The sequence below is a fragment of the Cololabis saira genome, chromosome 22 (assembly GCF_033807715.1).
Source record: "Cololabis saira isolate AMF1-May2022 chromosome 22, fColSai1.1, whole genome shotgun sequence".
Classification (NCBI taxonomy): domain Eukaryota; kingdom Metazoa; phylum Chordata; class Actinopteri; order Beloniformes; family Belonidae; genus Cololabis; species Cololabis saira.
Genome location: NC_084608.1, coordinates 5,073,896 through 5,100,239, shown reverse-complemented (window position 1 = coordinate 5,100,239; position 26,344 = coordinate 5,073,896). Strand labels below are relative to the sequence as shown.

The 26,344-nt window shown below is 42.5% G+C and overlaps 1 protein-coding gene across 1 annotated transcript in view; it reads left to right on the top strand.

Moving 5' to 3' along the window:
- kcnh2b (potassium voltage-gated channel, subfamily H (eag-related), member 2b) overlaps positions 1-26,344 on the top strand; it is a 349,512-nt gene that overhangs the window by 70,436 nt on the left and 252,732 nt on the right. The gene's annotated exons all lie outside the window — the stretch shown is intronic.

The window sequence follows — 26,344 nt, the reverse complement described above, 5'->3', positions numbered from 1 at the left end:
TACCCGTGTACATCAGCTAATATAATTGGCTAGTTACCAATTCTAACCACATGTGACCATGACTACGTTTACATGCAGTCAAAATTCAGGTTAAGGTCAATATTCTGGTTACTGAAACATTGGGAATAATCTGTCTCCATGTGTGAGCAAACAGGGTTATTCCTGTTTCCATGGTAATTAATCATTTGGGATCTCTGGATCAAACCAGCGACGCACGGAGAACGTCATGACGCAATTCCCGTCATTTCCGCTTCTTCTTCCTGTATCCAAATCCAAAACAACAACAATTAAAGCTGCAAGCAGCAATGAACGGGCCCTCGCACTCACGTCAACCGCCCCCCATAAGCATATCAGAAATGACACCACCCACGACTTCCTATGTCAAACCCTTCAAAAGTTATAGCAGAAAAAAGGGACGACCAGTCAGAAGAAGGGGCGGGGCTAATTCAGGGCAAAGAAGATCAAGGACTCATTACAGAGTCCCATGACACCACCCACGACTCTCTATGTCAAAACATTCAAAAGTTATAGCAGAAAATAGGGACAACCAATCAGAAAAAGGGACTGGGCTAATTGTCACCAATTATGGTCAAGGACTCAATGCCGAGTCCCATGACACCACCCACGACTCTCTATGTCAAACCTTTCAAAAGTTATGGCAGAAAAAAGTATTCTAGGGGGCGCTGTTGAGCCGTGAGGACACGCCCATTAATGCAAACCATGAAAAAAAAATCAGATCACTCAAATGAACGACGATCATACAGTACAGCTGTATCTCATGGTCCAGAATGTATGATATTATATTAATCTATTATACCATATTATATTACATGTTGTTATTTCATATTAGCGTACCCAGTAATATAGCATATTGTATTATTGCATTGTATGTTGCTTCATTTCATATATTTTTGACTGTATTATATTGTAAAATGATATATCATAGCGATTGCATTATTATATAATTTCAATTTATAACACTAATATACAATTCCTCACACACACACTCCTTCCAAATGTTTCTTTTTTTTCTCCATTATGACAATTGTATGCTGTCATCCGTTATGTTTTTTGTTTTTAAGCTTGTTATGTCTGTTATTCAAATATATTAATACATTCATTAATATGCTACACTGTATTTTGTATTGTGTATATTGTGTGTGTGTGTGTGTGTGTATATATATATATATATATATATATATATATATATATATATATATATATATATATATATATATATATATATATATATATATATATATATATATATATATATATATATATGTGTGTGTGTGTATACCTGAAGTGTGACTACCTGCAGAACGTATTTTAGCATGAAAGCTTGCATATTTAACGTACATCAAGCATCCTGTATCATAGCTACATGTCTGCCGTTTGTAACAAAGCAAACCGCGTGAAAATCGGTTGAAAATCAAGTGAGTTATAGTTATTTTACTTATGCAGACACCTCCTTCCACAATAGAAGTGAACGCTCTAGAGTTAAAGCGATACCGATCCAAGATGGCGGCCACGCCCGACGTTCTCAGGCAGTCAATGCGGCGCCTCGACCAAGATGGCGGCCGCGCTGAACATCAGCCCCTCCCCCCGCGGGAGCTGCGCGCGCAAACTCCACTCAAATTCAAAAGTTATGGCAGAAAATCGGGACAACCAATCAGAAGAAGGGGAAAGAGAAAAGTAATGTGCGTCGTCACAGGACAGAGACGAACATTTTGATGTAAAAAAAACACAAAAATTGCTGACAAAAATTTTGGCATATCAAGCCAGGCTTGAACTCTCGACCTCTGGCAGCAAAGACCGCAATAATCTGGCTGAGCTAAGTCTCAGCTATTCCTTTTATTTGACCTACTGGGTTAGGACAGACCAACATAGCGATAAAATGTCTGGAACTTTTTTTTCCTAATTTTTTAAATATTTGTAAGTTATAAATATTAGTAAAACCCTACTATTTAAATTATTACTTTTTTTGTAACCATTCTGCCAAGGTTGTAACCGGGCTGAGCCGGGAATATTTCTGAAGTCACCACATTACAGGGAGCTGATTGGTCGGGGGGCGGGGCCGTCATCACCCTACTCGCCACTGATTGGTCGGGGGGCGGGGCCGTCATCACCCTACTCGCCACTGATTGGTCGGGGGGCGGGGCCGCCATCACCCTACTCGCCACTGATTGGTCAGGGGGCGGGGCCGGCAGACGTTTGAATCAGGAAGCGGGAGTCAGCGCGAGAGCGACTGGCGGCTCGCGGCAATTTTATTATAAAAAAAGGACAACCAATCAGAAGAAGGGGCGGGGCTAATTCAGGCCAATGAAGTTCAAGGACTCCATAAAGAATCTGATGACACCACCCACGACTCTCTATGTCAAACCATTCAAAAGTTATAGCAGAAAATCGGGACAACCAATCAGAAGAAGGGGCGGGGCTAATTAAGGCCAACTAAGCTTAAGGACTCATTACAGAATCCCATGACACCACCCACGACTTCCTATGTCAAACCATTCAAAAGTTATGGCAGATAAAAGTATTCTAGGGGGGGCTGTTGAGCCGTTAGGCCACGCCCATTAATGCAAACCAAGAAATATCAAATTTATCGCCAAGTCTGTCTTGCATGCAAAATTTGGTGACTTTTGGAGAACTATCAAATATGGACCAATCACATGAAGGGGGGGGGCGCGCCTTTTGGCGTCTAGCGTCGCCACGGTAACACTTTTGAAAGAGAAAAGTAATGCGTGGTGTCGCAGGATGTAGATGCACATTTTGATGTATAACACACCTGGGTGCACGATACGGTTCGGGCTGAATTAACTGCCGAAGGAATGGCATAAATTTCGCCAAAATTACACAATTTATTCAAAATGGCCGACATCCTGTTCGGTTTCGGCCATGGCTCCAAGAGACTTTTCTTTAAGTTGTGCCATGATACAGGTGTGTAGCGATTCTCGTGCATGTACGTCAAACCGTATTGTGGGGCTTGAGGCACAAAGTTTTCCGGGGGGCGCTGTTGAGCCATTTTGCCACGCCCATTAATGCAAACCATGAAATATCAAATTTATCTCCAGGCCTGGCTTGCGTGCCAAATTTGGTGCCTTTTGGGGAACTATCAAATATGGACCAATCAGATGAAGGGGGGGTGCGCTTGTTGGTGTCTAGCGTCGCCACGGTAACACTTTTCAAAGAGAAAAGTAATGCGTGTAGTCGCAGGATGGAGACGCACATTTTGATGTATAACACATCTGGGTTCACGATACGGTTCGGGCTGAATTAACTCTCGAAGGAATGGCATATATTGCTCCAAAATTACGCAATTAATTCAGAATGTTCAAAATGGCCGACTTCCTGTTCGGTTTCGGCCATGGCGCCAAGAGACTTTTCTTTTAGTTGCGACATAATACAGGAGTGTACCGATTTTCATTCATGTACGTCAAACCGTATTATGGGGCTTGAGGCGCAAAGTTTTTTCTGTCGAACCAATCAGATGAAGGGTGGGCGCGCTTTTTGGCGTCTAGCGCCGCCACGGTAACGCTTTTGAAAGAGAAAAGTAATGCGTGTTGTCGCAGGATGGAGACGCACATTTTGATGTATAACACACTTGGGGGCACGTTACGGTTCGGGCTGAATTAACTTTCGAAGGAATGGCATAAATTTCGCCAAAATGACACGACTAATTCAAAATGGCCGACTTCCTGTTCGGTTTCGGGCATGACGCCAAGAGACTTTTCTTTCAGTTGCGCCATGATACAGGTGTGTACCGATTTTCGTGCATGTACGTCAAACCGTATCGTGGGGCTTGAGGCACAAAGTTTTCAAGGGGGCGCTGTTGAGCCATTTTGCCACGCCCATTAATGCAAACCATTAAATATCAAATTTTTCGCCAGGCCTGACTAGGGTGCAAAATTTGGTGACTTTTTGGGCACGTTTAGGGGGGCAAAAAGGCCCTCCTTTCGTCAGAAAAATAATAATAATAATTAAAGCTGCAAGCAGCAATGAACGGGCCCTCGCACTCACGGCCACCGCCCCCCATAAGTATCAGAAATGACACCACCCACGACTTCCTATGTCAAACCATTGAAAAGTTATAGCAGAAAAAAGGGACAACCAATCAGAAGAAGGGGCGGGGCTAATTCAGGCCAATGAAGGTCAAGGACTCCATACAGAGTCTGATGACACCACCCACGACTCTCCATGTCAAACCATTCAAAAGTTATAGCAGGAAATAGGGACAACCAATCAAAAGAAGGGGCGGGGCTAATTTTCACCAATTATGGTCAAGGACTCAATACCGAGTCCCATGACACCACCCATGACTCTTTATGTCAAACCATTCAAAAGTTATGGCAGAGAAAAGTTTTCCGGGGGGTGCTGTTGAGCCATTTTGCCACGCCCATTAATGCAAACCATGAAATATCAAATTTATCACCAGGCCTGGCTTGCATGCAAAATTTGGTGACTTTTGGAGAACTATCAAATATGGACCAATCAGATTAAGGGGGCACGCTTTTTGGCGTCTAGCATCGCCACGGTAACACTTTTGAAAGAGAAAAGTAATGCGCGTAGTCGCAAGATGGAGACGCACATTTTGAGGTATAAGTCACCTGGATGCACGTTACGGTTCGGGCCGTATTAATTGCCGAAGGAATGGCATTAATTGCGCCAAAATTACACAATTAATTCAAAATGGCCGACTTCCTGTTCAATTTCGGCCATGGCGCCAAGAGACTTTTCTTTAAGTTGCGACATGATACAGGTGTGTACCGATTTTCGTTCATGTACGTCAAACCGTATTATGGGGCTTGAGGCTCAAAGTTTTTTCCCTCTGAACCAATCAGATGAAGGGTGGGCGCACTTTTTGGTGTCTAGCGTTGCCGCGGTAACGCTTTTAAATGAGAAAAGTAATGTGCGTCGTTGCAGGACAGGGACGCACATATTGATGTAGAAAAAAAAAAATTGCTGACAAAAAAGTCTGGATACTGCGGGAATCGAACTCTGATCTCTGACTCCAAAGACGGGAACACTCTGGCTGAGCTAAGACTCAGCTTCTCATTTCTATTTGACCTACTGACTTAGGAGAGACCAACATATCGATATTTAGTAATGTAAGTCTGGAGCTGTTTTTTCTAATTTTTTAAAATATTTGTAAGTTATAAATATTAGTAAAACCCAACTATTTTAATTATTACTTTTTCTGTAACCATTCTGCCAAGGTTGTAACCGGGCTGAGCTGGGAATATTTCTGACGTCACCACATTACAGGGAGCTGATTGGTCGGGGGGCGGGGCCGTCATCACCCTACTCGCCACCGATTGGTCGGGGGGCGGGGCCGTCATCACCCTACTCGCCACCGATTGGTCGGGGGGCGGGGCCGTCATCACCCTCCGCGCCACTGATTGGTCGGGAGGCGGGGCCGTCATCACCCTACTCGCCACCGATTGGTCGGGGGGCGGGGCCGGCAGACGTTTGAATCAGGAAGCGGGAGTCAGCGCGAGAGCGACTGGCGGCTCGTGGCGATTTTATTATAAAAAAGGGACAACCAATCAGAAGAAGGGGCGGGGCTAATTCAGGCCAAAGAAGCTCAAGGACTCATTGCAGAGTCCCTTGACACCACCTACGACTTCCTATGTCAAACCATTCAAAGTTTATAGCAGAAAAAAGGGACAACCAATCAGAAGAAGGGGCGGGGCTAATTCAGGCCAATGAAGGTCAAGGACTCCATACAGAATCTGATGACACCACCCACGACTCTCTATGTCAAACCATTCAAAAGTTATGGCAGAGAAAAGTATTCAAGGTGGCGCTGTTGAGCCGTTAGGCCACGCCCATTAATGCAAACCATGAAATATAAAATTTATCACCAGGCCTGGCTTGCATGCAAAATTTGGTGACTTTTGGAGAACTATCAAATATGGACCAATCACATGAAGGGGGGGCGCGCCTTTTGGCGTCTAGCGTCGCCACGGTAACACTTTTGAAAGAGAAAAGTAATGCGTGGTGTCGCAGGATGTAGACGCACATTTTGATGTATAACACACCTGGGTGCACGATACGGTTCGGGCTGAATTAACTCTCGAAGGAATGGCATAAATTTCGCCAAAATGACACAATTTATTCAAAATGGCCGACATCCTGTTCGGTTTTGGCCATGGCTCCAAGAGACTTTTCTTTAAGTTGTGCCATGATACAGGTGTGTAGCGATTTTCGTGCATGTACGTCAAACCGTATTGTGGGGCTTGAGGCACAAAGTTTTCCGGGGGGCGCTGTTGAGCCATTTTGCCACGCCCATTAATACCAACCATGAAATATCAAATTTATCACCAGGCCTGGCTTGCATGCCAAATTTGGTGACTTTTGGGGAACTATCAAATATGGACCAATCAGATGAAGGGGGGGTGCGCTTGTTGGCGTCTAGCGTCGCCACGGTAACACTTTCGAAAGAGAAAAGTAATGCGTGTAGTCGCAGGATGGAGACGCACATTTTGATGTATAACACATCTGGGTTCACGATACGGTTCGGGCTGAATTAATTCTCGAAGGAATGGCATATATTGCTCCAAAATTACACGATTAATGCAGAATGTTCAAAATCGCTGACTTCCTGTTCGGTTTCGGCCATGGCGCCAAGAGACTTTTCTTTTAGTTGCGACATGATACAGGTGTGTACCGATTTTCGTTCATGTACGTCAAAGCGTATTATGGGGCTTGAGGCGCAAAGTTTTTTCTGTCTGAACCAATCAGATGAAGGGTGGGCACGCTTTTTGGCGTCTAGCGTCGCCACGGTAACGCTTTCGAAAGAGAAAAGTAATGCGTGGGGTCGGAGGATGGAGACGCACATTTTGATGTATAACACACTTGGGGGAACGTTACGGTTCGGGCTGAATTAACTTTTGAAGGAATGGCATAAATTTCGCCAAAATGACACGACTAATTCAAAATGGCCGACATCCTGTTCGGTTTCGGGCATGACCCCAAGAGACTTTTGTTTAAGTTGTCCCATGATACAGGTGTGTACCGATTTTCGTGCATGTATGTCAAACCGTATCGCGGGGCTTGAGGCACAAAGTTTTCAAGGGGGCGCTGTTGAGCCATTTTGCCACGCCCATTAATGCAAACCTTTAAATATCAAATTTTTCGCCAGGCCTGACTAGGGTGCAAAATTTGGTGACTTTTTGGGCATGTTAAGGGGGGCAAAAAGGCCTTCACTTTGTCAGGAAAATAATAATAATAATAATTAAAGCTGCAAGCAGCGATGAACGGGCCCTCGCACTCATGGCCAACGCCCCTCCTTCCAGCCCCCCCCAAAAAGAGAATATTAAAAATACGATAAATGTAAAAAAAAAATAAAATTAAACAAGATTTATCTTCTCATTACAAGCAAAAAAATCTTGTTCCACTGGCAGATTTTTCTACTTATTTTAAGTGAAAACAGGTGAACAGGTGAAACAGATGAAAATGGTGTTTTTTTTTTCCAGTTATGAGTCTTGTTTTAAGTGTAATGAGGTTTTTTTTACTAAAATGAGACATTTTCACTAGAAATAAGACAAATATTTTTGTTAAGATTTAGAGTTTTTGCAGTGATCCATGTTACTTATCCTGTGAAAGACAGATGCATATTGATAAGTTCAGAAAACTGTTTTTTATTGTTGTGTTTTGATGTATTTGATGTAAGCCCAGTGGATATTTAAAGCTTACAGAAGGCTGCATTTAACTGCTATGTCATTCCTGCAGTATTTCTGCAGGTGTTTTGGTCACTGCTATTATTTGTAATATATTATAATATTTGTAATCAGAACAAATTATCTGTCCCCATATGATAAAATCCACCACCCCCCCTGATTTTTTTTTACAACTCGAGTACTGGCTGCGGTTCTGTTTAAAGCCGGGCAGACACTGTGCCATTGCCGGCTCGTTTTGAACCAATTTTCCTCTTGTTTCAATCATTAATATGTGTGCAGACAAGGTAAAAAAAAAAAAAAAAGAAAAGCTCAAACTCTTTCAGTTCACTGTGTTTTCTAGTAGTTCTTCTAGTTTTCTATTGTTACTTTTAAGTTTACTGTTCCCTTTGTGGTTTTACTGGTTGTAAAGCATGTAGCTTTAATTATCACCCAATTCTGTGTTTCACCTTGTTAGTCAACTTCACTCCAACTCATTACCACCAATTTTACACTTATTTTTGGAATGAATGGTCAATAGACCTCATTTACATAAAATCATAGCTCATTTTTGAGATAGATAAAGATAAGCCGAAATTCTGAATTTTTTTTACTATAGTTAAACTCAGAGGCATAAATTGATGGATTATCACAGACGGGTATATGTGAAAATGAAATGAAATCATTTAAAATGTTTGGACCACCACCCAGCACCAGCCAGTGGTTGGTGGGTCAAATTGAATATCACAGGAGAGGAGAAATTCAATAAAATATCCATAATTCAATGCAAGTAGTGATCAGAGGTGGGTAGTAACGAGTTACATTTACTCCGTTACATTTACTTGAGTAAGTTTTGGGAAATTTTGTACTTTTAGGAGTAGTTTTGGATAACTGTACTTTTTACTTTTACTTGAGTAGATTTGTGAAGGAGAAACTGTTCCTCTTACTCCGCTACATTAGGAACGTTGAGCTGTTACTTTTCTTTTATCCTTTTTATCCGTGTACGCGTCAATCTCATGACATCACTGAGTGATTCTTTGGGAAAAAGGTTTGTTTTTGCATGTTTTGTCACATTTACACAGACTCAAACACACACAGAGTTTCTATGAGTTCATGTTTGTTCTAGTTCTGCCTGGTTAAAAAAGAAAAGTACAAAGGCTTGAAATTTTGTGCTACTGGTGCTTAATTTATTTTTTTATTCTGTTATTTTATTATTTATTAAAGTTCTTGAATTTACTTTACGCTTATTTTAATTTAAGCTATTTTTCATTTTTTTATTAATTTTAATTTATTTTATTATTTTATTGATTTTAATTTGCCTGAAGGTGATTATTTTGTACTTTTGTCTTTTTGAATGGGTGTGTTAAAAAAATAAATCAGACGTTACTCAACAGTTACTAAGTACTTGAGTAGTTTTTTCACCAAGTACTTTTTTTACTTTTACTCAAGTAATTATTTGGATGACTACTTTTTACTTCTACTTGAGTCATATTATTCTGAAGTAACAGTACTTTTACCAGCTCTGGTAGTGATCATCAATTTTATTTGAAATGAGTGTAACAGAGGCAGTTATATGGATGAAAATCATATTTTTGATATAAAAGAAAAGTGAATATGGGTCAATTTGACCAAAAGACCACAGAAGGGTTATCTATTAACATTTCAACATAATCAACTCATCCAAGAGATATTCAGAAGAGCTTCTCTTCTGCAAATGGTACAGTAGATGAGCTGCCATACAAAGGAATTTCCCTTTGGGGATTAATAAAGTAATTCTTATTCTTATTCTTAAAATCCGTCTAGCTGACGTGACCCAGGCAGACCAAACAACAGGCTTCAGCTTGAGCGGCCGTTTTCCGCTTGGTCCTAGTGCTGACCTGTCTCCATTTAATATAGCGTAACATTGTTTTTGGACGGTAAAAACTGCAGGGGACCAAAACTGCCTTTTGAAAAAGTGCAGGATACATGTCCCCCCCCCCCCCCCCATATTACGTCCGTGTATGAACGTACAGTCAGTGTGAGCAGGGACCTGTCGCATCAGAGCATCAGGTCCGTCTCAGCCGGTGTTATGCCAATTTCTGCTCCCTGCCGAAAAAATGCTACGTTTGGGTTCTGCGCATGCGCACAGTCGATTTTCAAAGTTTGCATCATTTCTTGCACGATGTAAAATGGATAATGGAATGTTGATTATTTGATCCTTCAAAATACACGACCCATGACATGAATGCATTACACTTTGTGAACATTATACGATAAAGAGAAAAAAAACAACAATTCTATGGCTTTATTTGATATTCATTCAGTCATTCGCCTTTATTTAACCAGGCAGGTCATTAAGAACATTCTTATTTACAATGACGGCCTGGCAAGAGACAAGGACCACTTGGGGGTGAAAGGAAGTGGTTTAGGGAGTAAAACACAGTAAAGTTGTGGTGGAAAACCTTTAGGTAGCATTTTTTGGCAAAGCTGCAGAAATGGGCAGAAACTGGCTCTCGGCTCTGCGCGTGGCCGCGCGCGGCCGCGCGCTCCTGATCGGGATCGCGGATGGAAGCTCAATAATAATATAATAATATAATAAAATAAAATAATTGCAACACGCATTAAAAAAACACAATACAACTTACGTGACGTGACGGCGTGACTCCACATGTTGCTGCAAGTTGCAACAACCCCCCTCCCCCCCCCCGCCCCCGGCAGCTTCCAGGAGCTGCGGCTGCGCGTTCCCGCGGTCTGCGCGCACGCGGCCCGCAGACAGCTTCATGCTTCTAATCCAACTCAAAACATTCATTATAAATCGCCTCTTGCACATACAATGCTCAAATCATATTATTTTCAACAATATTTTTACGAAGTTAGAAGTTAATTCGACATTGCATGACAAAGTAAAGATTTATTTCAAAATGAGTTCATATTTTGAATAAAGTCGGTGACAAACTGTCCCAAATATAGAATGGATATCAGAATGGAAGCCTGATTAAATGTATTGATTTTGGGTCAATTTGGACCAAGTATTTGAAAGTTAAAACAACTTTTATGTTCATGGCGAGACACCGAAATTTGACAACCTCTAACAGCGACGCCCTTTGAGAAAAACTTACAGTTTTCTCTGTCAGCCATCGTCAATGTCTTACCTATTTATCTGACCAACTTTGAGATCCATCCGCTCATCTCCCTTGGAGCACAGATGCATACTAGAAGACATGACAATTCCTGGTGCCAACAGGTGGCGCTACAACCGATCCTGAATATTCCACCATAGATGTCTTCAGGCTCAGCCTACAATCATGCACATACGTTTTCAACCACATCAAATCATGTATTGCTGAATTACAGCCAATTGATGTTTCATGGCGAGGCTTAAAAATGACCCCAAACTTCGCCGGATCACTACGGTCAAGCCCTCTGCTAAAAACGTAAAAGCTTCGCAATTTAGCATCGGCCATGTGTCTAGATTGTACAAACCAAGTTGTGAGCCAATCTGATAAAATCTCTAGGAGGAGTTCGTTAAAGTACGAGGCCTAGAAATGATCAGAATTCATAAAAAATGACATTTTCTGTTCAAAATGCCGGACTTCCTGTGTAACTTAGAGCATGTGTCCAAGAGACTTTTTTGTAGCTCTTTGTCTAATATAATACACACATAAAGGTCATTGCTGTAAGTCAAACCATATTGTGGGGCTCGTCAAAAACATAAAATAGGTGGCGCTATAGAGCCTAATCCTTTTTGACCCATGCCTGTCGCCCATAAAATACGTAATTTTACGCGACTCTGGAAGCGTGTGCAAAATTTGGTGAGTTTTTGAGCATTTTAAGGCCTCCAAAAAGGCAATTTATTTATGGCGAGAATAATAATAATAATAATAATAATAATAATAATAATAATAATAAACATCACAGATACAATAGGGTCCTCGCACTTTCAGTGCTCGGGCCCTAAATATACATTTTGTTAAGGAAATCTATTAATTTTGAGATAAATAACGGTCGCCCCCAATTACTTTTTTAAGGTCGTTGCCCTATTAATGTAGGTTTAAAAACACTAAAATACTACTTTACTACTTTACTTTGTTTTAAGTTTTCACATATATGCACACTACATTCCAAATGTTTGGAAAATGGCCAAATACATCTTTATTTTAAGTATTTTAAAAATAGGCCTCTCAAAGGCCTTATACATCATTGACCCACAATTGTGATTCAGGCTTAAAGCTCCCCTGCTACACGTCATTCAGGCAGCCAATCAGCACAGAGCCTCATTAACATAGCCCCCCCTCCCCTCAGAATCCCTCATAGACAAGGTTAGAAACGGTAAAAATAAAGACATGGCCCAGAGGCTGAATTTCTCATTTATGTAGAAAAAACCTTCAAAAGCTTGTTTTTAAGACATTCAATGCCTGTTTAAAATATACATTAAATGCCATAATAGGTCACCTTTAAATAATTTTTAAGCAAATGAAGCAACGGTAAATTCTCGCCAAATACAGTAAATTCCAGTTGTCCCTGAACGCACCAGGAGGATAATCGGCTTTTAAGAATTCCGACCGGTCCTTGAATGCACCTCCTCCGCGGCGCGGCGCGGTCCCGACCAGATCTCGGCTGAAAGCCGATAATAATATAATAAAATTGCAAAGCTGCTGTGAAATAAGGTGTAATACATGCACTGTAGTTATTTTCTGTATAAAAATTGAATTTAAAAAGACGGGTTTGACTCAAAATCAGTGTGGTTTTATTTAAGTGGTCTCTGTCTCGGTAGAAGACAGAGACATGAAAGACATGGTAAAAAGCGAGCTGCATTACAGACATGCGCCGCCGAAATACATCGGTGAAAACTATTCCACAGGAATATTTCACCATAGATGTCTTAAGACGACTCTACAATTATGCACACAATAAAAAATACTTACAGATTAGGTTGGGACTCGTGTGAAAACACTGGAGGATTCATGTCGTGTGAGGAACGTCAATACAGTGCGCACGCAACGTTCCCCCGCTCCCCCCCTCCTCCCTCCCCCTCGGCCTCCGCTCCGCTGCAGGAGCCAGCTTGCTTTAAATCCAATGGATTTAAATAAATATTCATTACCAATCGTGCGTTTTACGCACCTTAATGCCAAAAATATATTTTCACATCACAGTAAACAATATTTTTACGAAGTTTACGAAGTTAATTGGACATGGCATGACAAAAATATGATTTAATTGTATATGAATACATTTTTGGAAAAAGAGAGTTACAAAGTTCTTCAAAAGCGATATGTACCAGCGTATGATTTTTTAGTCATGTCGAAATGTATCTAAATCTGACATTTTATTGTCTTAAGACCAAGCCTATGATTTTAAATTATTATTTTACCAAAAAATTCAGAGTGACGTAAAATGGCAGTTCCCTTCAAGTTATGACCACGATACTCAACACAGTTAATAAGGACGCTTATGACAATAATATGTGTCGATTTCATTGTGATTGGATGAATGAAACAGCAATGACAGCACATAATTTGATGAAAAATGTATACCTGACCAAAAGGTGGCGCTATGGATTTCAATCCAAGATTGTCATATCCACTTGTTCAGAATGGAAGCCTGATTACATGTATTGATTTTGGGTCAATTTGGACCAAGTATGTTTAAGTTACAACAACTTTTATGTTCATGGCGAGACACAGAAATTTGACCACCTCTAACGGCCATGCCCTTCGATAAGAACGTACAGTTTTCTCTGTCAGTCATCGTCAATGTCTTACCTATTATCTGACCAACTTTGAGATCATTAAACTGATCTCGCTTGGAGCACAGATGCATACTAGAAGACATGACAATTCCTGGTGCCAACAGGTGGCGCTACAACCGATCCTGAATATTCCACCATAGATGTCTTCAGGCTCAGCCTAAAATCATGCACATACGTTTTCATCCACATCAAATCATGTATTGCTGAATTACAGCCAATTGATGTTTGAGGGCGAGGCTTAAAAATGACCTCAAACTTCGCCGAATCACTACGGTCAAGCCCTCTGGTGAAAACTTAAAAGCTTCGCAATTTAGCGTCGGCCATGTGTCTAGATTGTACAAACCAAGTTGTGAGCCAATCTGATAAAATCTCTAGGAGGAGTTCGTTAAAGTACGAGGCCTAGAAATGATCAGAATTCATCAAAAATGACATTTTCTATTCAAAATGCCGGCCTTCCTGTGTAACTTAGAGCATGGGTCCAAGAGACTTTTTTGTAGGGCTTTGTCTGATATAATAGACACATAAAGGACATTGCTGTAAGTCAAACCATATTATGGGGCTCGTCGAAAAACATAAAATAGGTGGCGCTATAGAGCCCATTCTTGTGGACCCATGCCTGTCGCCCATAAAATACGTAATTTTACGCGACTCTGGAAGCGTGTGCAAAATTTGGTGAGTTTTTGAGCATTTTAAGGCCTCCAAAAAGGCAATTCATTTACGGCGAGAATAATAATAATAATAATTAAAGCTGCAAGCAGCGATGAACGGGCCCTCGCACTCACGGCCACCGCCCCCCATAAGCATATCAGAAAAGACACCACCCACGACTTCCTATGTCAAACCATTCAAAAGTTATAGCAGAAAAAAGGGACAACCAATCAGAAGAAGGGGCGGGGCTAATTCAGGCCAATGAAGGTCAAGGACTCCATACAGAATCTGATGACACCACCCACGACTCTCTATGTCAAACCATTCCAAAGTTATAGCAGAAAATCGGGACAACCAATCAGAAGAAGGGGCGGGGCTAATTAAGGCCAACGAAGCTTAAGAACTCATTACAGAGTCCCATGATACCACCCACGACTCCCTATGTCAAACCATTAAAAAGTTATGGCAGATAAAAGTATTCTAGGGGGCGCTGTTGAGCCGTTAGGCCACGCCCATTAATGCAAACCATGAAATATCAAATTTATCGCCAAGTCTGGCTTGCATGCAAAATTTGGTGACTTTTGGAGAACTATCAAATATGGACCAATCACATGAAGGGGGGGCGCGCCTTTTGGCGTCTAGCGTCGCCACGGTAACACTTTTGAAAGAGAAAAGTAATGCGTGTAGTCGCAGGATGTAGACGCACATTTTTATGTATAACACACCTGGGTGCACGTTACGGTTCGGGCTGAATTAACTGCCGAAGGAATGGCATAAATTTCGCCAAAATGACACAATTTATTCAAAATGGCCGACATCCTGTTCGGTTTCGGCCATGGCTCCAAGAGACTTTTCTTTAAGTTGTGCCATGATACAGGTGTGTAGCGATTTTCGTGCATGTACGTCAAACCGTATTGTGGGGCTTGAGGCACAAAGTTTTCCGGGGGGCGCTGTTGAGCCATTTTGCCACGCCCATTAATGCAAACCATGAAATATCAAATTTATCACCAGGCCTGGCTTGCGTGCAAAATTTGGTGACTTTTGGAGAACTATCAAATATGGACCAATCAGATTAAGGGGGCACGCTTTTTGGCGTCTAGCATCGCCACGGTAACACTTTTGAAAGAGAAAAGTAATGCGCGTAGTCGCAAGATGGAGACGCACATTTTAAGGTATAAGTCACCTGGATGCACGTTACGGTTCGGGCCGTATTAATTGCCGAAGGAATGGCATTAATTGCGCCAAAATTACACAATTAATTCAAAATGGCCGACTTCCTGTTCAATTTCGGCCATGGCGCCAAGAGACTTTTCTTTAAGTTGCGACATGATACAGGTGTGTACCGATTTTCGTTCATGTACGTCAAACCGTATTATGGGGCTTGAGGCTCAAAGTTTTTTCCCTCTGAACCAATCAGATGAAGGGTGGGCGCACTTTTTGGTGTCTAGCGTTGCCGCGGTAACGCTTTTAAATGAGAAAAGTAATGTGCGTCGTTGCAGGACAGGGACGCACATATTGATGTAGAAAAAAAAAAATTGCTGACAAAAAAGTGTGGATACTGCGGGAATCGAACTCTGATCTCTGACTCCAAAGACGGGAACACTCTGGCTGAGCTAAGACTCAGCTTGTCATTTCTATTTGACCTACTGACTTATGAGAGACCAACATATCGATATTTAGTAATGTAAGTCTGGAGCTGTTTTTTCTAATTTTTTTAAATATTTGTAAGTTATAAATATTAGTAAAACCCTACTATTTTAATTATTACTTTTTCTGTAACCATTCTGCCAAGGTTGTAACCGGGCTGAGCGGGGAATATTTCTGACGTCACCACATTACAGGGAGCTGATTGGTCGGGGGGCGGGGCCGTCATCACCCTACTCGCCACCGATTGGTCGGGGGGCGGGGCCGTCATCACCCTACTCGCCACTGATTGGTCGGGGGGCGGGGCCGTCATCACCCTACTCGCCACCGATTGGTCGGGGGGCGGGGCCGTCATCACCCTACTCGCCACCGATTGGTCGGGGGGCGGGGCCGGCAGACGTTTGAATCAGGAAGCGGGAGTCAGCGCGAGAGCGACTGGCGGCTCGTGGCGATTTTATTATAAAAAAGGGACAACCAATCAGAAGAAGGGGCGGGGCTAATTCAGGCCAAAGAAGCTCAAGGACTCATTGCAGAGTCCCTTGACACCACCTACGACTTCCTATGTCAAACCATTCCAAAGTTATAGCAGAAAATCGGGACAACCAATCAGAAGAAGGGGCGGGGCTAATTAAGCCCAACGAAGCTTAAGAACTCATTACAGAGTCCCATGACACCAACCACGACTTCCTATGTCAAACCATTCAAAAGTTATGGCAGATAAAAGTATTCTAGGGGGCGCTGTTGAGCCGTTAGGCCACGCCCATTAATGCAAACCATGAAATATCAAAGTTATCACCAAGTCTGGCTTGCATGCAAAATTTGGTGACTTTTGGAGAACTATCAAATATGGACCAATCACATGAAGGGGGGGCGCGCCTTTTGGCGTCTAGCGTCGCCACGGTAACACTTTTGAAAGAGAAAAGTAATGCGTGGTGTCGCAGGATGTAGACGCACATTTTGATGTATAACACACCTGGGTGCACGTTACGGTTCGGGCTGAATTAACTGCCGAAGGAATGGCATAAATTTCGCCAAAATGACACAATTTATTCAAAATGGCCGACATCCTGTTCGGTTTCGGCCATGGCTCCAAGAGACTTTTCTTTAAGTTGTGCCATGATACAGGTGTGTAGCGATTTTCGTGCATGTACGTCAAACCGTATTGTGGGGCTTGAGGCACAAAGTTTTCCGGGGGGCGCTGTTGAGCCATTTTGCCACGCCCATTAATGCAAACCATGAAATATCAAATTTATCGCCAGGCCTGGCTTGCATGCCAAATTTGGTGCCTTTTGGGGAACTATCAAATATGGACCAATCAGATGAAGGGGGGGTGCGCTTGTTGGCGTCTAGCGTCGCCACGGTAACACTTTTCAAAGAGAAAAGTAATGCGTGTAGTCGCAGGATGGAGACGCACATTTTGATGTATAACACATCTGGGTTCACAATACGGTTCGGGCTGAATTAATTCTCGAAGGAATGGCATATATTGCTCCAAAATTACGCAATTAATTCAGAATGTTCAAAATGGCCGACTTCCTGTTCGGTTTCGGCCATGGCGCCAAGAGACTTTTCTTTTAGTTGCGACATGATACAGGAGTGTACCGATTTTCGTTCAGGTACGTCAAACCGTATTATGGGGCTTGAGGCTCAAAGTTTTTTCTGTCTGAAGCAACGAGATGAAGGGTGGGCGCGCTTTTTGGCGTCTAGCGTCGCCACGGTAACGCTTTTGAAAGAGAAAAGTAATGCGTGTGGTCGCAGGAGGGAGACGCACATTTTGATGTATAACACACCTGGGGGCACGTTACGGTTCGGGCTGAATTAACTTTCGAAGGAATGGCATAAATTTCGCCAAAATGACACGATTAATTCAAAATGGCCGACTTCCTGTTCGGTTTCGGCCATGTCGCCAAGAGACTTTTGTTTAAGTTGTCCCATGATACAGGTGTGTACCGATTTTCGTGCATGTACGTCAAACCGTATCGTGGGGCTTGAGGCACAAAGTTTTCAAGGGGGCGCTGTTGAGCCATTTTACCACGCCCATTAATGCAAACAATTAAATATCAAATTTTTCGCCAGGCCTGACTTGGGTGCAAAATTTGGTGACTTTTTGGGCATGTTAAGGGGGGCAAAAGGGCCATCACTTTGTCAGAAGAAAAATAATAATAATAATTAAAGCTGCAAGCAGCGATGAACGGGCCCTCGCACTCACGTCCACCGCCCCCCATAAGCATATCAGAAATGACACCACCCACGACTCTCTATGTCAAACCATTCAAAAGTTATAATAGAAAAAAGGGACAACCAATCAGAAGAAGGGGCGGGGCTAATTAAGGCCAACGAAGCTTAAGAACTCATTACAGAGTCCCATGACACCACCCACAACTTCCTATGTCAAACCATTCAAAAGTTATGGCAGATAAAAGTTTTCCGGGGGGCGCTGTTGAGCCGTTAGGCCACGCCCATTAATGCAAACCATAAAATATCAAATTTATCGCCAAGTCTGGCTTGCATGCAAAATTTGGTGACTTTTGGAGAACTATCAAATATGGACCAATCAGATGAAGGGGGGGTGCGCTTGTTGGCGTCTAGCGTCGCCACGGTAACGCTTTCGAAAGAGAAAAGTAATGCGTGTGGTCGCAGGAGGGAGACGCACATTTTGATGTATAACACACCTGGGTGCACGTTACGGTTCGGGCTGAATTAACTGCCGAAGGAATGGCATAAATTGCGCCAAAGTGACACGATTAATTCAAAATGGCCAACTTCCTGTTCGGTTTCGGGCATGACGCCAAGAGACTTTTCTTTAAGTTGTCCCATGATACAGGTGTGTACCGATTTTCGTGCATGTATGTCAAACCGTATCGTGGGGCTTGAGGCACAAAGTTTTCAAGGGGGCGCTGTTGAGCCATTTTGCCACGCCCATTAATGCAAACCATTAAATATCAAATTTTTCACCAAGTCTGGCTTGCATGCAAAATTTGGTGACTTTTGGAGAACTATCAAATATGGACCAATCAGATGAAGGGGGGGTGCGCTTGTTGGCGTCTAGCGTCGCTACGGTAACGCTTTCGAAAGAGAAAAGTAATGCGTGTGGTCGCAGGAGGGAGACGCACATTTTGATGTATAACACACCTGGGTGCACGTTACGGTTCGGGCTGAATTAACTGCCGAAGGAATGGCATAAATTGCGCCAAAGTGACACGATTAATTCAAAATGGCCGACTTCCTGTTTGGTTTCGGGCATGACGCCAAGAGACTTTTCTTTAAGTTGTCCCATGATACAGGTGTGTACCGATTTTCGTGCATGTACGTCAAACCGTATCGTGGGGCTTGAGGCACAAAGTTTTCAAGGGGGCGCTGTTGAGCCATTTTGCCACGCCCATTAATGCAAACCATTAAATATCAAATTTTTCGCCAGGCCTGACTTGGGTGCAAAATTTGGTGACTTTTTGGGCACGTTAAGGGGGGCAAAAAGGCCATCACTTTGTCAGAAGAAAAAAAAAAATAATAATAATAATAATAATAAAAATTCCTGCAAATACAATAGGGCCTTCGCACTGCAAGTGCTCGGGCCCTAATAATAATAAAAATTCCTGCAAATACAATAGGGCCTTCGCACTGAAGGTGCTCGGGCCCTAATAATAATAATAATAATAACGCGAAGAATTCCTACAGATACAATAGGGCCTTCGCACTGAAGGTGCTCGGGCCCTAATAACATCAGTACGGTGGATAATGAACAGCCCAGTAGAAGTCGCCTTCTTTTGTGCTTTGGTGCTGGTACTAACCCACCACCAGGACTTAACACTAATCCTCGTTAGGGATGTTAACAATCAATCGATTTTCGATTAATTGCCGTTATGAAATTACCCGATTAAAATTAACGATTAACCTACAATTAATCTATTTATTTATTTATTTATTTTTTTCGTTTAATTTCACCAGCTGGTATAACGCCCGGACCACATTTAATGCGACACAACGCGCCGCGTCGCGCACATAAAGAAGAAAGAGACGGCGGATATGTTTGATATTAGTAATATCATGCTCAGGCAATGAGTCTGCAATGGCCCAGACGGGAGACACATGTAGCTCAGTGCTTAACTTTTATTTTTAATCCACTCTATATTCTTCTGGTTGTTCTCCGATATGCTCCCCTAAAGCCTGAATTATGGTTCCGCCTTAAATCGACGCAGAGCCGCCGCCGTAGCCTACGGTGTAGGCTCTGCGTTGTTGTAACGCGGAACCATAAATCAGCCTTCACCCGGTACATACATAGGTTTCTCTAAACATCTGTTCCCGCTACAGTTTTAACTAAAAGAAAATGTGCTCCAATACAGTCTCATAATTTTATTTTGAACACTGCCAAAACTCTAACTTAAAACGTAACTAGAACTTAAAATTAGCTTGACACAAATGACACTATTATGGCTGCTGCTACTACTAATAGCCTTGAAGTGCACTTTATATTATATTCCTTGTGGTACAAAAATGTCTTTTTGTTACTTTTGTATCAAATAAATATTTGATTAAGGAATACATTAAAATGTCCTTTGCATTTTATATAAGCAAAACAAATTATGTTTGTATCTCAGATGGGGGAAAAACGCTGCTTATCAACTAATCGATGATCGATTGATAAGGTTATCAACTATCAATTAATGAAATAATCGATAATTTGCATCCCTAGTCCTCGTAGCCTTCTTCATTAATGGAAGGCGAGAACGTGAAGAAATGGCAAATAGAGCCGGAGCTGTGCCGTCCCTATCCATGCTAACCGTTTCCACCAGAACACCCCGGACACTTTAGATGAAGGAGCAGTCAGGACTGGAGGGAACGGGTCATATAGATGGAGTTCATGGTATTGCGTTTCTCCATGTTTATAAGAACTTCCTGGACTCAAAAGACCAACATTCCTTGTGAAAAGAACATGCGCAGAAAACAGATCCATCCTTTTGATGGGGAAATCCCGTTAGGTGTTTACATGACCAAATATTCAGGTTTTAAAAGGAGTAACCCAGGGGTCATATTGGGGTTTTTAAAAACCGGAATATGAGAAAATTCCGGTTATTCAAAGGGGTTATTGGTGTTTACATGGCCGTGCGCAACCTGGTTATTGCTAATATTCCCATTAGAAAAGGGTTATTGACTGCATGGAAACGTAGTCCATGTTAGTAACTTTGGCATTTAGAGGTTCCACTTGCTGCGTTTGCTTTCTGGAGGCATATGAATCCTGCTTCATTGCTTCAAAAATGTCTCTCAGTAAACCTCAAACAGAATTAGGCTACGGCAGAAGATGCAATAAAAAAGATAAACAACTGCTCTGGGATTAGTGCAAAAGAGGCCACACAGGACGACACAAGACGACGTGGAATGAGCATTTATGCACACACAAGCATGTAACCGGGGGGGGTACAGACTGGGGAGACAACCAGTGGTGTGTGTGCTCTTCTTGACAACAGCAAGGCCTCCATGGGGAGAGCTTGTTGCCTCTGTGTATGTTTGGGAGCTCAGGAGCACTCGCTCACAGCCTTATCTCCTCCGCAAGGCTTAATGGGGTAATGGAAACCTCAGAGTGCATTCTGGGAATGAGCAGAAACGAGCAGCAGTGTTATTGAGAGGTTGGAAAAGAGATGCCTGATAGCGCTTCACAATACAAAATTAAAATACTTCATAAGCAATGTTGCTTCTTTAACAAGGGTAAAAAATATGGCAACTCCACAAAGAACTGAGATAAAAGTTAGGATATGTTTTGGCCAAATGACAATTCGACAGTGCATACCCCAAACAGCATTAAAAGATATTTTGAAAGGTGTTTTGGAGGCCTCTTTATATGGTCAGTGGATGAAAAGTTTAAATGAGACTCACTTGAACATAAAACAAATTCAATATTGTGCAATGAGCACAGTTTAATGTCAAGTGTGATTATCCAGCCTTTTTGTAATGAACCTCTTTATTTCTTCCTATATAAAAATGTTCATTTGAAAGCAGCTCCCTCCAGCCCTCTGGGTTTCACATGAGGAGCCTATCGTTAAGCTCTATCAAACCTGCTGCTCAGCGCTGTGCTGATTTTCACTTCACCGCGTTCACCACAGCAAACTCATTTCCATCCCAATTTCACAGCTGTTTGAATTGGACGGGTCTGATTTTGTCCACAAAAAGACCACACTGGTTTTCAGGTATAGCTGGAGAGAGAGCTGATGCTTGGCAAATGAGGAAAGGAAGAGAAATTGGGGGGGGGGGTATCTAAGAGGCCCTGCCCCTTCTCAACCTTTTCCCCGACCCTGCACCCCAACCTGGGACTTGCTGATTGGGCCGGAGCTTCGGGAGCTGCGTGCTGGCCTGCAGTCCCCACCCCTGGTCATCCCGTTGCTGCTTCCACCTGCCTGCTGTGCTGTTGCCGTCCTTGACCCACCAGTCTGGCCCTCGGCAGGAGGGTCCCCCCTTATGATCCAGGTCCTGGTCCAGGAGTTTTTCCTTGCCACTGTTTGGCTTAAGGTTTTTCTCCCACAAGGGGAGTTTTTACCTGCCATTATTTATGTAATAATTGCTCAGGGTTTATGTTCTGGGTCTCTGGAAAGCGTCTAGAGGCAACTTTTGTTGTATTAGACGCTATATAAATAAAATTGAATTGAATTGTAAGAGGAATGAGACAAAATCACCATAAAGACTTTAGTTGACTGCATTTAAGAGCAAACATTTACCGTCTTAAAGGCTTCAGTGGTGCTCTTTGGTATCCAGTACTCTAAATGCAAATATATGTATTTATTTATTTTTTTAGATATTTTTATTCCGATTTTTTCCCCATTTTATCACACGGGGCTCCTACCTAAGTCAGTCCTACTCCCTTAACCCCATGAGGGCCCTGCACTGAGCTTGAACCCAGGTACCCCAGGTGTTTCGTGGTAACCTTCTAGCTGGGAGACTGTTGCTACTACCAGCCATGCCACTGTGCCCCTTATGTAGGGATGGGAATCGAAAACCGGTTCTTGTTGAGAACCGGTTCCCAGTGTTTCAATTCCTTGGAATGGTTTGCCTTTTTTGCAAACTATTCCCTTCAATTCCAGTGGGCGCGAATGACGTCACCACGCACGTTGAACAGTTACGCAACGTGCGTATTCGTGCCCAGCAGGAAAACATGGTGACAAAGCGGCATAAACGCTCGAAAGTTTGGTTACATTTTACCAAAAAGGATGACAACAGGGCGACTTGGAATATTGCAATGTGGACATTTCAACAAAGGGAGGAAACTGTTAGGGCTCGGCCGACTGGGCTTTCCTCCGCAACCATTTCACGCTGGGAGCGCGGAGTCGGCGCAACGTGTGGCCAGAAGAGCTGCGCGCTCGGCCACGAGGACGAGCCGGGCGCGCTCTGGCGGACTACTAGTCTACCGCTAGCTTCTCCTTTTTGTCAAGGCAGGGAAGAGTATCAGGCCAGAATAGATGAATGTCACCGAGCAGTGGTTTGTGGTGTTGAACATGTTACTGGACATTCTTGTGTAATTGGCACAGAATGATTTATTGTATTTAGTTAAGTTTTACAGAAGAATATTTATTTTATTATTATTGTTTTATATTTATTTTCAAAACAAACATTTTGACTGGGGATCCCCTGGCACCATGGAGGAGTCCAAGGCTGGGGGCGTCTTAAGACCTCACTGTTGACCTCACCTGTATTTGTTTGTTCAACGATATAAAACAAAGTTGAAGCTAATCGACCTGTTTGTTCTCCCTTTTTCCAAATGAGAATCCATAAGAGAATCGATAAAGAATCGAATCATTAAACAGAATCGAAAATGGAATCGGAATTGGAAAAATCTCATCAATTCCCATCCCTACCCTTATATGTATTTTATTGTTTTGTCTCTAGTCGTAGTATTGTGAACATGCTGTTTTTGTCCATTTTAGATATGGATATTGTAGTTATTTATGTCTAAAAATGTATCCATTCACTTCCACTTATTGAAATGTGAATCACAGGAGCAGCCTATGGCCAAGACACGTCCTCTCCCCTTCCAACTCCTCCATCTCTTCTGAGGAAATTCCTAGGTGTTCCCAGCTGAGAGATAAAATCTCGCCAGCATGTCCTAGGTCTTTCTCAGGGTCTCCTCCCACTTGGACATGCCCTAAACACCCAAGGGAGGGATCCATAGTCCAGGGTGCATCCTCACCAAATGCCAAACCACCTCATCTCACTCTTAAACAAAGCCTTGAGATGTTTTAACTCTAGAGACACCATCCCTCTCCCAGCCTGGAGAGGACATGCCACCCTTTTCTGATTCAGAAGCATTGTCTCTATCTCTGGTCACACTCAACTATGAACTTTGACCCGACCCACCCTTTAATGTGCCCAGAAACTCAGTCTAAATAAGTTATGAACAGAGTGGGAGTTCATGGGAGTCTGAATCTGAATCTGGAGCATGATTCTTGATCTGTTTATTGGTCTTGATAATGGATGTAGTAGGCATTATTTGTAGCACTGCTTTCAGACCTCTTCATAAACTTTCAGAAACTAAGGCGTCATGTAAGTTTAAACTATCCAGCTTAATTATGATCTTGTGTCTCAGAGTCAGCTGCCATTGTGTTCAGCTTGTCTGGGCATGTTAATGGGGCTTGGTACTCATTTTCTAACAGCGGGGATGATGGTATATCCCCCAGACCGGTACTGGGTCCCCTTTTCTATAGCATCTTTGATGTGCTGCATTAATCTCTGGACCACCAGGTGTTTCTCGGCTAACTTTAACAGTATTATCCATCCATTTTCTGGATGGAGTCTATCCCAGCTCATTACAGGCGAAGGGTACACTCTGGACAGGTACTACTACTGACATTTAGCAGAGGCTTTTATCCAAAGCGACTTACATCTGAGAGAACAAACACACCATTTCGCCTGGGGAGCTATTAGAGTTAAGGACCTTGTTCAGGGGCCCATGTTGGTTAAACTTGGTTGCCATTCCGGGTCAACCAAGTTAAACAAATGAATTGTACAACAGGATTCAGTGATTCAGGTCCTCCAGACCCAAGCCCACCTCTGTAGCCACCAGTCTACCATATATATATATATATATATATATATATATATATATATATATATATATATATATATATATATTATATACATATATATATATATATATATATATATATATATATATATATATATATATATATATATATATGTATATATATATATATATATATATATATATATATATATATATATATATATATATATATTATATATACATATATACTACATTAGTGCTGTCCAAGCGATTAAAAAAATCGAGAGATTAATTCATTAAGATCTGTTATTCAGTGCAGGGCCCTCCCGGGGTTGGTAGAGGATGGCAATACCCAGGACTGTCACTTAGGTAAGAGCACTGGGTGATAAAAATGGAGAAAAAATCCAGTGTGGTCTTTTTGTGGAAAAAAAAATTTAATAACATTATTGTGGCAGATCAAAACAAACATCTTTGCTGCTCACGTTAGCTGTGGCTGAGCTCGCGGCCGGGTGCTTTGCGTTTATGTGGCTAAACTTGAGCTGCTTCGGTGGTGAGCAAAGTCCTTTCCACAAAGACATATCACTCTAAGGCCCCGTTTACACGGAGCAAAAACAGAGACGTTTTCATGCGTTTTGGCCGTTCGTTTACACGAAAACGCAGCTCAAAGCCGCCAAAAACCATCATTTCTGAAAACTCCGGCCAAAGTGGAGATTTTCAAAAAGTCCGTTTTCACGTTTGCGTCTAAACAGAGGAAAACGGAGGAAAACGGAGGATAACAGAGGAAAACGGAGATTTAAGCTTCAGAACGTCACATTATGCACCAGAAACTCACCAGCGTCATGAGTGCGACCTGTGTTTACAATTAGTTTGGCCACCGTCAATATTTTCTTGTATTTTACCTGTTTTATATTCTAAAGTCACACTTAAAAGTAACTCCACTTCTCTGTCACTCCAAACGAAAGACTCTTGTTCCGTCTTGGAAGTAAAGCCTGAATTAAGGTCCCGCGTTAAATCGACGCAGAGCCTACGGCGTAGGGTACGCGGCGATGCGCGCCGTACGGTGTGCGTCGCCGCGTACCCTACGCCGTATGCTCTGCGTTGGTGTAACGCGGAACCATAAATCAGCCTTAACTGGAAGTTACACGTGTCATTTGTTGATGTTTTTCCCAGGATTCTGATTGGCTGGCATGACGTTAACAGTGTTTTCATGCGGGTCCGTGTAAACGAGGATATTTTTGAAAACGTAGAGGGGAAAATATCAGTTTTTGTAAATACCCGGCTACGTGTAAACGTGGCCTAACTTTATCAATGTTGCCGTCGGGGCGTTTTAGAAACGTAAATTCTCCATTCACTGGACCGAAAACTTTCACATGCTCCTCCATTTTCACCTCTCCGTTACTCCGGTACTCCACCCATCGATGTATTATTTAACTGGATACCGGACAGGAAAATGGCCGCCGTTCATTTCAATGGAAGTTTCAATGGAAGCCTGGCGCATACGCCGAAAAAGTTCCTGACTTCCGGGTTTACTTCCGCGTTGTGGGGCCCATAGAGCATGCGCAGTTGAGTCACCTCCCATGATGCTCTGGGGCCTCCCATCATGCCCCGGGGCAATGAGAACGAGTATTAATATAATATGTATTAATATAATATATTAATGAA